The 12951-nt window shown below is 48.5% G+C and overlaps 9 non-coding genes across 9 annotated transcripts; all 9 read right to left on the bottom strand.

Annotated features, from left to right (window-relative positions):
• Positions 1-844: 844 nt before the first annotated feature.
• Positions 845-917, bottom strand: TRNAV-UAC (transfer RNA valine (anticodon UAC)). The gene has a single exon. It is a non-coding gene; the product is annotated as a tRNA-Val (tRNA).
• A 444-nt stretch (positions 918-1361) lies between these two features.
• On the bottom strand, positions 1362-1433 carry TRNAP-UGG (transfer RNA proline (anticodon UGG)). The gene has a single exon. It is a non-coding gene; the product is annotated as a tRNA-Pro (tRNA).
• Positions 1434-2769: 1336 nt separating this feature from the next.
• Positions 2770-2842, bottom strand: TRNAV-AAC (transfer RNA valine (anticodon AAC)). The gene has a single exon. It is a non-coding gene; the product is annotated as a tRNA-Val (tRNA).
• Positions 2843-4359: 1517 nt separating this feature from the next.
• Positions 4360-4432, bottom strand: TRNAV-UAC (transfer RNA valine (anticodon UAC)). The gene has a single exon. It is a non-coding gene; the product is annotated as a tRNA-Val (tRNA).
• A 444-nt stretch (positions 4433-4876) lies between these two features.
• Positions 4877-4948, bottom strand: TRNAP-UGG (transfer RNA proline (anticodon UGG)). The gene has a single exon. It is a non-coding gene; the product is annotated as a tRNA-Pro (tRNA).
• A 3447-nt stretch (positions 4949-8395) lies between these two features.
• On the bottom strand, positions 8396-8467 carry TRNAQ-UUG (transfer RNA glutamine (anticodon UUG)). Its single transcript has one exon. It is a non-coding gene; the product is annotated as a tRNA-Gln (tRNA).
• A 1336-nt stretch (positions 8468-9803) lies between these two features.
• TRNAV-AAC (transfer RNA valine (anticodon AAC)) lies at positions 9804-9876 on the bottom strand. Its single transcript has one exon. It is a non-coding gene; the product is annotated as a tRNA-Val (tRNA).
• A 1521-nt stretch (positions 9877-11397) lies between these two features.
• On the bottom strand, positions 11398-11470 carry TRNAV-UAC (transfer RNA valine (anticodon UAC)). Its single transcript has one exon. It is a non-coding gene; the product is annotated as a tRNA-Val (tRNA).
• Positions 11471-11914: 444 nt separating this feature from the next.
• On the bottom strand, positions 11915-11986 carry TRNAP-UGG (transfer RNA proline (anticodon UGG)). The gene has a single exon. It is a non-coding gene; the product is annotated as a tRNA-Pro (tRNA).
• Positions 11987-12951: the final 965 nt, after the last annotated feature.

The raw sequence follows: 12951 nt of genomic DNA, 5'->3' as shown, positions 1-12951 counted from the left end.
CAGGGAAGCGCCGTATTTAGTAGAATACAACGCACCCCTGTGCTTCCCTCTGCGCCAGCTCTAAATTAGCTGCCGAGCGCCAACGCAGCCATCCTTGCGCCATGGTACAAGGATGGCAGCGTGGAGGGGGAAATTGTTTTTGTTCAGGAAGGCACACCTTCCTGCACAACAGAAATCTTCAGTGGCGATATGTTCGTGCAGCACACATAGAAAGAGCAAAAATGAGGAGAAATGAAAACATTTCTGCTCGTTTCTCCACTATAACGACACCCATTGTATGGCGCTTGGATTTTGGCGCTGCCACAGATTTACAAAAACTCGTAAAACTGGAGCAGCATCAAAATGCTATGGTGTTGCAGTGGCCCACCCAGAGCAACGCCCATTGCACGCCCCTTCCAGGGAAAGGGCTGCGTGTGAAGGGGCCGTATTTACAAGGTGGTGTTAAGCCACAAAACGTGGTTGAACGGCGTCTTGTAAATACGGCACAGTACATAGTGCCACCGGGGCGTCACTAAAGATGATGTGCCGGTGGCGATAGGGCCTTGTAAGTCTGGCCCTTTCTTTGCTCAAGGTGTATGTTCTTGGTGAAGGTAGGAAAGCCATTTTCGCTCTCATACCTTCCTTCGCTGGCTTGACCACAGTAGGCCCAGGCTTCAATGGAAAGGTCAAAAAGGGAGCAACTGACTGCCGTAAGGTGTATCGTCTTCTCTTGGTGAGTTGAGACCGATGCCCTTGGAGCATAGGACCTCACGATGGTGAGGGATAGACACAGCCTCTTTAATTTCAATTTACCTGTCAGGTGAGGTGGTAAATGCAAATAATGTGATAAAGCACAGCAACTTGCTGTTTCTGCCTGGCCTCGAACCAGGGACCTTTCGCGTGTAAGGCGAACGTGATAACCACTACACTACAGAAACAGACATGCCTGCTTACTTGCTTCATGTGGCTATGCATTGGACTGGAACCACTGCACTGGAAACAGACACACCTGCTTTCTTTATGTGGCTATGCTTTGGACTGGAATGCAAGGACTAAGGGACAATATTCATGACGCTCAAAGCTGAGCCTTTCTGACAGGATCTCTTCCTTTGGAAGAAAGGAACTGGGATCACTTTCATTCCAAGAGGTGATTTCAAAACCAGCCCTGCAATTACTTTGGAGAAGCACTGTGCATTTCATGTTCCAACGAGAAGTGCTGCTCCAACACAAAAAAGCAGTTAGAAAGAAATCCCGCACTCCTTCATCATGCCGAACTGCCTCGACACCAGTAGAAAGCATGCAATGCATTCCACCATGGCATCTTACAAGAGTGGAAAGCAGAAATACTCCTGTTTAAAAACAGATCGAACCTATGAAGGCACAGGCTCGTCTGGGATTTGAACCCGGGACCTCTCACACCCAAAGCGAGAATCATACCCCTAGACCAACGAGCCTGCTGCTGCAAAAGCCTTTCAAACATCTTCTGAAGTGTCTTTGTGAAAAAGCAGGGCCACTTGGAGACTCTCCTTCTAAGCGTGCCATAGCAATTGATGTTTTGTGCCAAGGGTTTTTTTTTTGCCTCTAGCAAGGCAAGAGGTAGTCAAGAAGCCCTATGCTAGCAAGCTGAACTGTGGCGCTGATGAGAAAAGCAGACCCTTTCTGGTAGTTGTACGCCTCCGCAGGACCTGGGCCCTTGCACCGTAGACTTCCAGACCAGAAGCACTGAAGGGCCTGCCATCTCTTGCGCCTGAGCCAGAGGAGCATGCCTCTTGTATTCAAGTACACTTGCTCGCTCAGTGCTCGATCAGGCAAGATTTATATGAGTGCCTCACAGGCCTGAAACACTCACCTGGGAGACGCGGGGTGGCTGAATTCCCAGAATGGCCTTCGATAGGAAAATCACCTCCTTTCCTCCCGACTCATTTCAGAATTGGGTGAAAATCGCAAGACAGTGTTCAGGGGTGCATGGGTACTGCCTACTCCCAGCTGCCTCTCTGTCTTCTTCATGTTAATTTCAAGTCACAAGGAGGGACCATTGCCATTCTGCTCCGCCCACCTAACCAGGAAACCCAGGTTGAGCTTGTCTGCCTGTTGTTGTTGCAGGGGCAGTGCCTTCTCTGCCCAAAAGTGGCAGGAGAGCCTCACTTCAAACGATGGAATCAACTGCTTAAGTAGAAACCAGCATGGTAGTTACAGTGATAAGGTGCAGCTCTAACAGAAGGCGTGACTGAGATGCCCCTTCCAGAAATACATGGAATGCTGATTGAGGGCCCAGCCGGAGGGTTGGTGGATTTCTTTTCATATGCTACAGCAGCTTGCAAAGATAGTGTTGTGGGGAGCTGGCTGTGCAAGCAGAGGAAGATTTAAGGGCAGAAAATAGACCTATCAGAAGTGCGATTTGAACCCACAACTACATGAGCAAACCAGGATGCTTAGCTTAACTGAAGATCAAGCTCTCTTGAGGCTGCCGCCTTAGACCACTCGGCCATCCTGACAGCTGAGTCTGTGTTTAGGTCTGACTCCTCAGTCTGCACTTGTCGATGCTGCCGCTTGCAATGTTCCTATCAAGGTGACAGGTTTAAAGGCCCCACAATATAACATGGCCAAGAAAAAAAAAAGTAAAAAACAGAATAAGAAACCAGGCACATGCACGACTACGCAAAGATGCAGATAACTTTTTACCGGCCTGCAATAGTAATACAAGTTTTACACAGGTCACAAGTTTTTAAAGGCCATGCCTGAGTGAGACTAAGCTTTTAGGGAGCAAACACAAAAGCGTACACTACCCATTGTTTCTGCCCGGTCTCGAACCGGGGACCTTTCGCGTGTTAGGCAAACGTGATAACCACTACACTACAGAAACAAGCAAGAGGGCTTGACTGAAGGAGCAAAATTCCCCTCATATGTTTGCCCGATTGCCTCTATACTTGATCAGCAGTTGCTCGCAAAGCGAGGAGTAAGTGTGAAAATTGCAGCGTTGTCAGCCAGCAAGCGTACACTCAGATGTACTGAAAAGTCACAGCTGCGGGTAGAGACAAATATCTGATGCCTAAATGCCTGAAACCAGAGCCTGTGAAAGCATCACACAGAGCACACTGAAAGCAAGCAGGAAGGAAGCCAAGGCATTGTGATCCTTTTTTTCTCCTGAGGCTAAAAATATTTTGCACAACAATGCTTTGAGTGGAATGAGGAATCTTCAAGCTTTGTGTATTTTGAGTAAAATTTGTGTGTTTTCTGCTAAAAAGGGTGTGTTGGGGATTTGGACCCGGACACCAACGAGCGAGGGCACAGAAGCACCACTGCTCAGACCCTGCTCCTAGGGTTGAGGGCAGAGAGTGGGCGAATACATCGCAAGGCAAGAAAATGCACATGGTTCTCTCTTCTGCAATATGACTAGAGTCATTTCCATGGTCGTCATCGAACATGACATAAAACGCCTCTATCCTTTAGACCTTTTGGCCCATAATTACAAGAGGATGACTGAGTGAGACGCTCTGCCAAATTTGGCAGCCTCGCACTCAGTCATTTTCAAAATGCAGGGAAGCGCCGTATTTAGTAGAATACAGCGCACCCCTGTGCTTCCCTCTGCGCCAGCTCTAAATTAGCTGCCGAGCGCCAACGCAGCCATCCTTGCGCCATGGTACAAGGATGGCTGCGTTGAGGGGGAAATTGTTTTTGTTCAGGAAGGCACACCTTCCTGCACAACAGAAATATTCAGTGGCGATATGTTCGTGCAGCACACATAGAAAGAGCAAAAATGAGGAGAAATGAAAACATTTCTGCTCGTTTCTCCACTATAACGACACCCATTGTATGGTGCTTGGATTTTGGCGCTGCCACAGATTTACAAAAACTCGTAAAACTGGAGCAGCATCAAAATGCTATGGTGTTGCAGTGGCCCACCCAGAGCAACGCCCATTGCACGCCCCTTCCAGGGAAAGGGCTGCGTGTGAAGGGGCCGTATTTACAAGGTGGTGTTAAGCCACAAAACGTGGTTGAACGGCGTCTTGTAAATACGGCACAGTACATAGTGCCACCGGGGCGTCACTAAAGATGATGTGCCGGTGGCGATAGGGCCTTGTAAGTCTGGCCCTTTCTTTGCTCAAGGTGTATGTTCTTGGTGAAGGTAGGAAAGCCATTTTCGCTCTCATACCTTCCTTCGCTGGCTTGACCACAGTAGGCCCAGGCTTCAATGGAAAGGTCAAAAAGGGAGCAACTGACTGCCGTAAGGTGTATCGTCTTCTCTTGGTGAGTTGAGACCGATGCCCTTGGAGCGTAGTACCTCACGATGGTGAGGGATAGACACAGCCTCTTTAATTTCAATTTACCTGTCAGGTGAGGTGGTAAATGCAAATAATGTGATAAAGCACAGCAATTTGCTGTTTCTGCCTGGCCTCGAACCAGGGACCTTTCGCGTGTAAGGCGAACGTGATAACCACTACACTACAGAAACAGACATGCCTGCTTACTTGCTTCATGTGGCTATGCATTGGACTGGAACCACTGCACTGGAAACAGACACACCTGCTTTCTTTATGTGGCTATGCTTTGGACTGGAATGCAAGGACTAAGGGACAATATTCATGACGCTCAAAGCTGAGCCTTTCTGACAGGATCTCTTCCTTTGGAAGAAAGGAACTGGGATCACTTTCATTCCAAGAGGTGATTTCAAAACCAGCCCTGCAATTACTTTGGAGAAGCACTGTGCATTTCATGTTCCAACGAGAAGTGCTGCTCCAACACAAAAAAGCAGTTAGAAAGAAATCCCGCACTCCTTCATCATGCCGAACTGCCTCGACACCAGTAGAAAGCGTGCAATGCATTCCACCATGGCATCTTACAAGAGTGGAAAGCAGAAATACTCCTGTTTAAATACAGATCGAACCTATGAAGGCACGGGCTCGTCCGGGATTTGAACCCGGGACCTCTCACACCCAAAGCGAGAATCATACCCCTAGACCAACGAGCCTGCTGCTGCAAAAGCCTTTCAAACATCTTCTGAAGTGTCTTTGTGAAAAAGCAGGGCCACTTGGAGACTCTCCTTCTAAGCGTGCCATAGCAATTGATGTTTTGTGCCAAGGGTTTTTTTTTTGCCTCTAGCAAGGCAAGAGGTAGTCAAGAAGCCCTATGCTAGCAAGCTGAACTGTGGCGCTGATGAGAAAAGCAGACCCTTTCTGGTAGTTGTACGCCTCCGCAGGACCTGGGCCCTTGCACCGTAGACTTCCAGACCAGAAGCACTGAAGGGCCTGCCATCTCTTGCGCCTGAGCCAGAGGAGCACGCCTCTTGTATTCAAGCACACTTGCTCGCTCAGTGCTCGATCAGGCGAGATTTATATGAGTGCCTCACAGGCCTGAAACACTCACCTGGGAGACGCGGGGTGGCTGAATTCCCAGAATGGCCTTCGATAGGAAAATCACCTCCTTTCCTCCCGACTCATTTCAGAATTGGGTGAAAATCGCAAGACAGTGTTCAGGGGTGCATGGGTACTGCCTACTCCCAGCTGCCTCTCTGTTTTCTTCATGTTAATTTCAAGTCACAAGGAGGGACCATTGCCATTCTGCTCCGCCCACCTAACCAGGAAACCCAGGTTGAGCTTGTCTGCCTGTTGTTGTTGCAGGGGCAGTGCCTTCTCTGCCCAAAAGTGGCAGGAGAGCCTCACTTCAAACGATGGAATCAACTGCTTAAGTAGAAACCAGCATGGTAGTTACAGTGATAAGGTGCAGCTCTAACAGAAGGCGTGACTGAGATGCCCCTTCCAGAAATACATGGAATGCTGATTGAGGGCCCAGCCGGAGGGTTGGTGGATTTCTTTTCATATGCTACAGCAGCTTGCAAAGATAGTGTTGTGGGGAGCTGGCTGTGCAAGCAGAGGAAGATTTAAGGGCAGAAAATAGACCTATCAGAAGTGCGATTTGAACCCACAACTACATGAGCAAACCAGGATGCTTAGCTTAACTGAAGATCAAGCTCTCTTGAGGCTGCCGCCTTAGACCACTCGGCCATCCTGACAGCTGAGTCTGTGTTTAGGTCTGACTCCTCAGTCTGCACTTGTCGATGCTGCCGCTTGCAATGTTCCTATCAAGGTGACAGGTTTAAAGGCCCCACAATATAACATGGCCAAGGAAAAAAAAAGTAAAAAACAGAATAAGAAACCAGGCACATGCACGACTACGCAAAGATGCAGATAACTTTTTACCGGCCTGCAATAGTAATACAAGTTTTACACAGGTCACAAGTTTTTAAAGGCCATCCCTGAGTGAGACTAAGCTTTTAGGGAGCAAACACAAAAGCAGACACTGCCCATTGTTTCTGCCCGGTCTCGAACCGGGGACCTTTCACGTGTTAGGCGAACGTAATAACCACTACACTACAGAAACAAGCATGAGGGCTTGACTGAAGGAGCAAAATTCCCCTCATATGTTTGCCCGATTGCCTCTATACTTGATCAGCAGTTGCTCGCAAAGCGAGGAGTAAGTGTGAAAATTGCAGCGTTGTCAGCCAGCAAGCGTACACTCAGATGTACTGAAAAGTCACAGCTGCGGGTAGAGACAAATATCTGATGCCTAAATGCCTGAAACCAGAGCCTGTGAAAGCATCACACAGAGCACACTGAAAGCAAGCAGGAAGGAAGCCAAGGCATGGTGATCCTTTTTTTCTCCTGAGGCTAAAAATATTTTGCACAACAATGCTTTGAGTGGAATGAGGAATCTTCAAGCTTTGTGTATTTTGAGTAAAATTTGTGTGTTTTCTGCTAAAAAGGGTGTGTTGGGGATTTGGACCCGGACACCAACGAGCGAGGGCACAGAAGCACCACTGCTCAGACCCTGCTCCTAGGGTTGAGGGCAGAGAGTGGGCGAATACATCGCAAGGCAAGAAAATGCACATGGTTCTCTCTTCTGCAATATGACTAGAGTCATTTCCATGGTCGTCATCGAACATGACATAAAACGCCTCTATCCTTTAGACCTTTTGGCCCATAATTACAAGAGGATGACTGAGTGAGACGCTCTGCCAAATTTGGCAGCCTCGCACTCAGTCATTTTCAAAATGCAGGGAAGCGCCGTATTTAGTAGAATACAATGCACCCCTGTGCTTCCCTCTGCGCCAGCTCTAAATTAGCTGCCGAGCGCCAACGCAGCCATCCTTGCGCCATGGTACAAGGATGGCAGCGTGGAGGGGGAAATTGTTTTTGTTCAGGAAGGCACACCTTCCTGCACAACAGAAATCTTCAGTGGCGATATGTTCGTGCAGCACACATAGAAAGAGCAAAAATGAGGAGAAATGAAAACATTTCTGCTCGTTTCTCCACTATAACGACACCCATTGTATGGCGCTTGGATTTTGGCGCTGCCACAGATTTACAAAAACTCGTAAAACTGGAGCAGCATCAAAATGCTATGGTGTTGCAGTGGCCCACCCAGAGCAACGCCCATTGCATGCCCCTTCCAGGGAAAGGGCTGCGTGTGAACGGGCCGTATTTACAAGGTGGTGTTAAGCCACAAAACGTGGTTGAACGGCGTCTTGTAAATACGGCACAGTACATAGTGCCACCGGGGCGTCACTAAAGATGATGTGCCGGTGGCGATAGGGCCTTGTAAGTCTGGCCCTTTCTTTGCTCAAGGTGTATGTTCTTGGTGAAGGTAGGAAAGCCATTTTCGCTCTCATACCTTCCTTCCTTGGCTGGCTTGACCACAGTAGGCCCAGGCTTCAATGGAAAGGTCAAAAAGGGAGCAACTGACTGCCGTAAGGTGTATCGTCTTCTCTTGGTGAGTTGAGACCGATGCCCTTGGAGCGTAGTACCTCACGATGGTGAGGGATAGACACAGCCTCTTTAATTTCAATTTACCTGTCAGGTGAGGTGGTAAATGCAAATAATGTGATAAAGCACAGCAACTTGCTGTTTCTGCCTGGCCTCGAAACAGGGACCTTTCGCGTGTAAGGCGAACATGATAACCACTACACTACAGAAACATACATGCCTGCTTACTTGCTTCATGTGGCTATGCATTGGACTGGAACCACTGCACTGGAAACAGACACACCTGCTTTCTTTATGTGGCTATGCTTTGGACTGGAATGCAAGGACTAAGGGACAATATTCATGACGCTCAAAGCTGAGCCTTTCTGACAGGATCTCTTCCTTTGGAAGAAAGGAACTGGGATCACTTTCATTCCAAGAGGTGATTTCAAAACCAGCCCTGCAATTACTTTGGAGAAGCACTGTGCATTTCATGTTCCAACGAGAAGTGCTGCTCCAACACAAAAAAGCAGTTAGAAAGAAATCCCGCACTCCTTCATCATGCCGAACTGCCTCGACACCAGTAGAAAGCATGCAATGCATTCCACCATGGCATCTTACAAGAGTGGAAAGCAGAAATACTCCTGTTTAAAAACAGATCGAACCTATGAAGGCACGGGCTCGTCCGGGATTTGAACCCGGGACCTCTCACACCAAAAGCGAGAATCATACCCCTAGACCAACGAGCCTGCTGCTGCAAAAGCCTTTCAAACATCTTCTGAAGTGTCTTTGTGAAAAAGCAGGGCCACTTGGAGACTCTCCTTCTAAGCGTGCCATAGCAATTGATGTTTTGTGCCAAGGGTTTTTTTTTTGCCTCTAGCAAGGCAAGAGGTAGTCAAGAAGCCCTATGCTAGCAAGCTGAACTGTGGCGCTGATGAGAAAAGCAGACCCTTTCTGGTAGTTGTACGCCTCCGCAGGACCTGGGCCCTTGCACCGTAGACTTCCAGACCAGAAGCACTGAAGGGCCTGCCATCTCTTGCGCCTGAGCCAGAGGAGCATGCCTCTTGTATTCAAGCACACTTGCTCGCTCAGGGCTCGATCAGGCGAGATTTATATGAGTGCCTCACAGGCCTGAAACACTCACCTGGGAGACGCGGGGTGGCTGAATTCCCAGAATGGCCTTCGATAGGAAAATCACCTCCTTTCCTCCCGACTCATTTCAGAATTGGGTGAAAATCGCAAGACAGTGTTCAGGGGTGCATGGGTACTGCCTACTCCCAGCTGCCTCTCTGTCTTCTTCATGTTAATTTCAAGTCACAAGGAGGGACCATTGCCATTCTGCTCCGCCCACCTAACCAGGAAACCCAGGTTGAGCTTGTCTGCCTGTTGTTGTTGCAGGGGCAGTGCCTTCTCTGCCCAAAAGTGGCAGGAGAGCCTCACTTCAAACGATGGAATCAACTGCTTAAGTAGAAACCAGCATGGTAGTTACAGTGATAAGGTGCAGCTCTAACAGAAGGCGTGACTGAGATGCCCCTTCCAGAAATACATGGAATGCTGATTGAGGGCCCAGCCGGAGGGTTGGTGGATTTCTTTTCATATGCTACAGCAGCTTGCAAAGATAGTGTTGTGGGGAGCTGGCTGTGCAAGCAGAGGAAGATTTAAGGGCAGAAAATAGACCTATCAGAAGTGCGATTTGAACCCACAACTACATGAGCAAACCAGGATGCTTAGCTTAACTGAAGATCAAGCTCTCTTGAGGCTGCCGCCTTAGACCACTCGGCCATCCTGACAGCTGAGTCTGTGTTTAGGTCTGACTCCTCAGTCTGCACTTGTCGATGCTGCCGCTTGCAATGTTCCTATCAAGGTGACAGGTTTAAAGGCCCCACAATATAACATGGCCAAGGAAAAAAAAAGTAAAAAACAGAATAAGAAACCAGGCACATGCACGACTACGCAAAGATGAAGATAACTTTTTACCGGCCTGCAATAGTAATACAAGTTTTACACAGGTCACAAGTTTTTAAAGGCCATCCCTGAGTGAGACTAAGCTTTTAGGGAGCAAACACAAAAGCAGACACTGCCCATTGTTTCTGCCCGGTCTCGAACCGGGGACCTTTCGCGTGTTAGGCAAACGTGATAACCACTACACTACAGAAACAAGCATGAGGGCTTGACTGAAGGAGCAAAATTCCCCTCATATGTTTGCCCGATTGCCTCTATACTTGATCAGCAGTTGCTCGCAAAGCGAGGAGTAAGTGTGAAAATTGCAGCGTTGTCAGCCAGCAAGCGTACACTCAGATGTACTGAAAAGTCACAGCTGCGGGTAGAGACAAATATCTGATGCCTAAATGCCTGAAACCAGAGCCTGTGAAAGCATCACACAGAGCACACTGAAAGCAAGCAGGAAGGAAGCCAAGGCATGGTGATCCTTTTTTTCTCCTGAGGCTAAAAATATTTTGCACAACAATGCTTTGAGTGGAATGAGGAATCTTCAAGCTTTGTGTATTTTGAGTAAAATTTGTGTGTTTTCTGCTAAAAAGGGTGTGTTGGGGATTTGGACCCGGACACCAACGAGCGAGGGCACAGAAGCACCACTGCTCAGACCCTGATCCTAGGGATGAGGGCAGAGAGTGGGCGAATACATCGCAAGGCAAGAAAATGCACATGGTTCTCTCTTCTGCAATATGACTAGAGTCATTTCCATGGTCGTCATCGAACATGACATAAAACGCCTCTATCCTTTAGACCTTTTGGCCCATAATTACAAGAGGATGACTGAGTGAGACGCTCTGCCAAATTTGGCAGCCTCGCACTCAGTCATTTTCAAAATGCAGGGAAGCGCCGTATTTAGTAGAATACAGCGCACCCCTGTGCTTCCCTCTGCGCCAGCTCTAAATTAGCTGCCGAGCGCCAACGCAGCCATCCTTGCGCCATGGTACAAGGATGGCTGCGTTGAGGGGGAAATTGTTTTTGTTCAGGAAGGCACACCTTCCTGCACAACAGAAATCTTCAGTGGCGATATGTTCGTGCAGCACACATAGAAAGAGCAAAAATGAGGAGAAATGAAAACATTTCTGCTCGTTTCTCCACTATAACGACACCCATTGTATGGCGCTTGGATTTTGGCGCTGCCACAGATTTACAAAAACTCGTAAAACTGGAGCAGCATCAAAATGCTATGGTGTTGCAGTGGCCCACCCAGAGCAACGCCCATTGCACGCCCCTTCCAGGGAAAGGGCTGCGTGTGAAGGGGCCGTATTTACAAGGTGGTGTTAAGCCACAAAACGTGGTTGAACGGCGTCTTGTAAATACGGCACAGTACATAGTGCCACCGGGGCGTCACTAAAGATGATGTGCCGGTGGCAATAGGGCCTTGTAAGTCTGGCCCTTTCTTTGCTCAAGGTGTATGTTCTTGGTGAAGGTAGGAAAGCCATTTTCGCTCTCATACCTTCCTTCCTTGGCTGGCTTGACCACAGTAGGCCCAGGCTTCAATGGAAAGGTCAAAAAGGGAGCAACTGACTGCCGTAAGGTGTATCGTCTTCTCTTGGTGAGTTGAGACCGATGCCCTTGGAGCGTAGTACCTCACGATGGTGAGGGATAGACACAGCCTCTTTAATTTCAATTTACCTGTCAGGTGAGGTGGTAAATGCAAATAATGTGATAAAGCACAGCAACTTGCTGTTTCTGCCTGGCCTCGAACCAGGGACCTTTCGCGTGTAAGGCGAACATGATAACCACTACACTACAGAAACATACATGCCTGCTTACTTGCTTCATGTGGCTATGCATTGGACTGGAACCACTGCACTGGAAACAGACACACCTGCTTTCTTTATGTGGCTATGCTTTGGACTGGAATGCAAGGACTAAGGGACAATATTCATGACGCTCAAAGCTGAGCCTTTCTGACAGGATCTCTTCCTTTGGAAGAAAGGAACTGGGATCACTTTCATTCCAAGAGGTGATTTCAAAACCAGCCCTGCAATTACTTTGGAGAAGCACTGTGCATTTCATGTTCCAACGAGAAGTGCTGCTCCAACACAAAAAAGCAGTTAGAAAGAAATCCCGCACTCCTTCATCATGCCGAACTGCCTCGACACCAGTAGAAAGCATGCAATGCATTCCACCATGGCATCTTACAAGAGTGGAAAGCAGAAATACTCCTGTTTAAAAACAGATCGAACCTATGAAGGCACGGGCTCGTCCGGGATTTGAACCCGGGACCTCTCACACCCAAAGCGAGAATCATACCCCTAGACCAACGAGCCTGCTGCTGCAAAAGCCTTTCAAACATCTTCTGAAGTGTCTTTGTGAAAAAGCAGGGCCACTTGGAGACTCTCCTTCTAAGCGTGCCATAGCAAATGATGTTTTGTGCCAAGGGTTTTTTTTTTGCCTCTAGCAAGGCAAGAGGTAGTCAAGAAGCCCTATGCTAGCAAGCTGAACTGTGGCGCTGATGAGAAAAGCAGACCCTTTCTGGTAGTTGTACGCCTCCGCAGGACCTGGGCCCTTGCACCGTAGACTTCCAGACCAGAAGCACTGAAGGGCCTGCCATCTCTTGCGCCTGAGCCAGAGGAGCACGCCTCTTGTATTCAAGCACACTTGCTCGCTCAGTGCTCGATCAGGCGAGATTTATATGAGTGCCTCACAGGCCTGAAACACTCACCTGGGAGACGCGGGGTGGCTGAATTCCCAGAATGGCCTTCGATAGGAAAATCACCTCCTTTCCTCCCGACTCATTTCAGAATTTGGTGAAAATCGCAAGACAGTGTTCAGGGGTGCATGGGTACTGCCTACTCCCAGCTGCCTCTCTGTTTTCTTCATGTTAATTTCAAGTCACAAGGAGGGACCATTGCCATTCTGCTCCGCCCACCTAACCAGGAAACCCAGGTTGAGCTTGTCTGCCTGTTGTTGTTGCAGGGGCAGTGCCTTCTCTGCCCAAAAGTGGCAGGAGAGCCTCACTTCAAACGATGGAATCAACTGCTTAAGTAGAAACCAGCATGGTAGTTACAGTGATAAGGTGTAGCTCTAACAGAAGGCGTGACTGAGATGCCCCTTCCAGAAATACATGGAATGCTGATTGAGGGCCCAGCCGGAGGGTTGGTGGATTTCTTTTCATATGCTACAGCAGCTTGCAAAGATAGTGTTGTGGGGAGCTGGCTGTGCAAGCAGAGGAAGATTTAAGGGCAGAAAATAGACCTATCAGAAGTGCGATTTGAACCCACAACTACATGAG

This window comes from Pleurodeles waltl, unplaced genomic scaffold, assembly GCF_031143425.1.
Source record: "Pleurodeles waltl isolate 20211129_DDA unplaced genomic scaffold, aPleWal1.hap1.20221129 scaffold_91, whole genome shotgun sequence".
Lineage (NCBI taxonomy): Eukaryota > Metazoa > Chordata > Amphibia > Caudata > Salamandridae > Pleurodeles > Pleurodeles waltl.
Note: the sequence above shows the minus strand (reverse complement) of the source record. Positions and strands in the feature narration are given on the sequence as shown.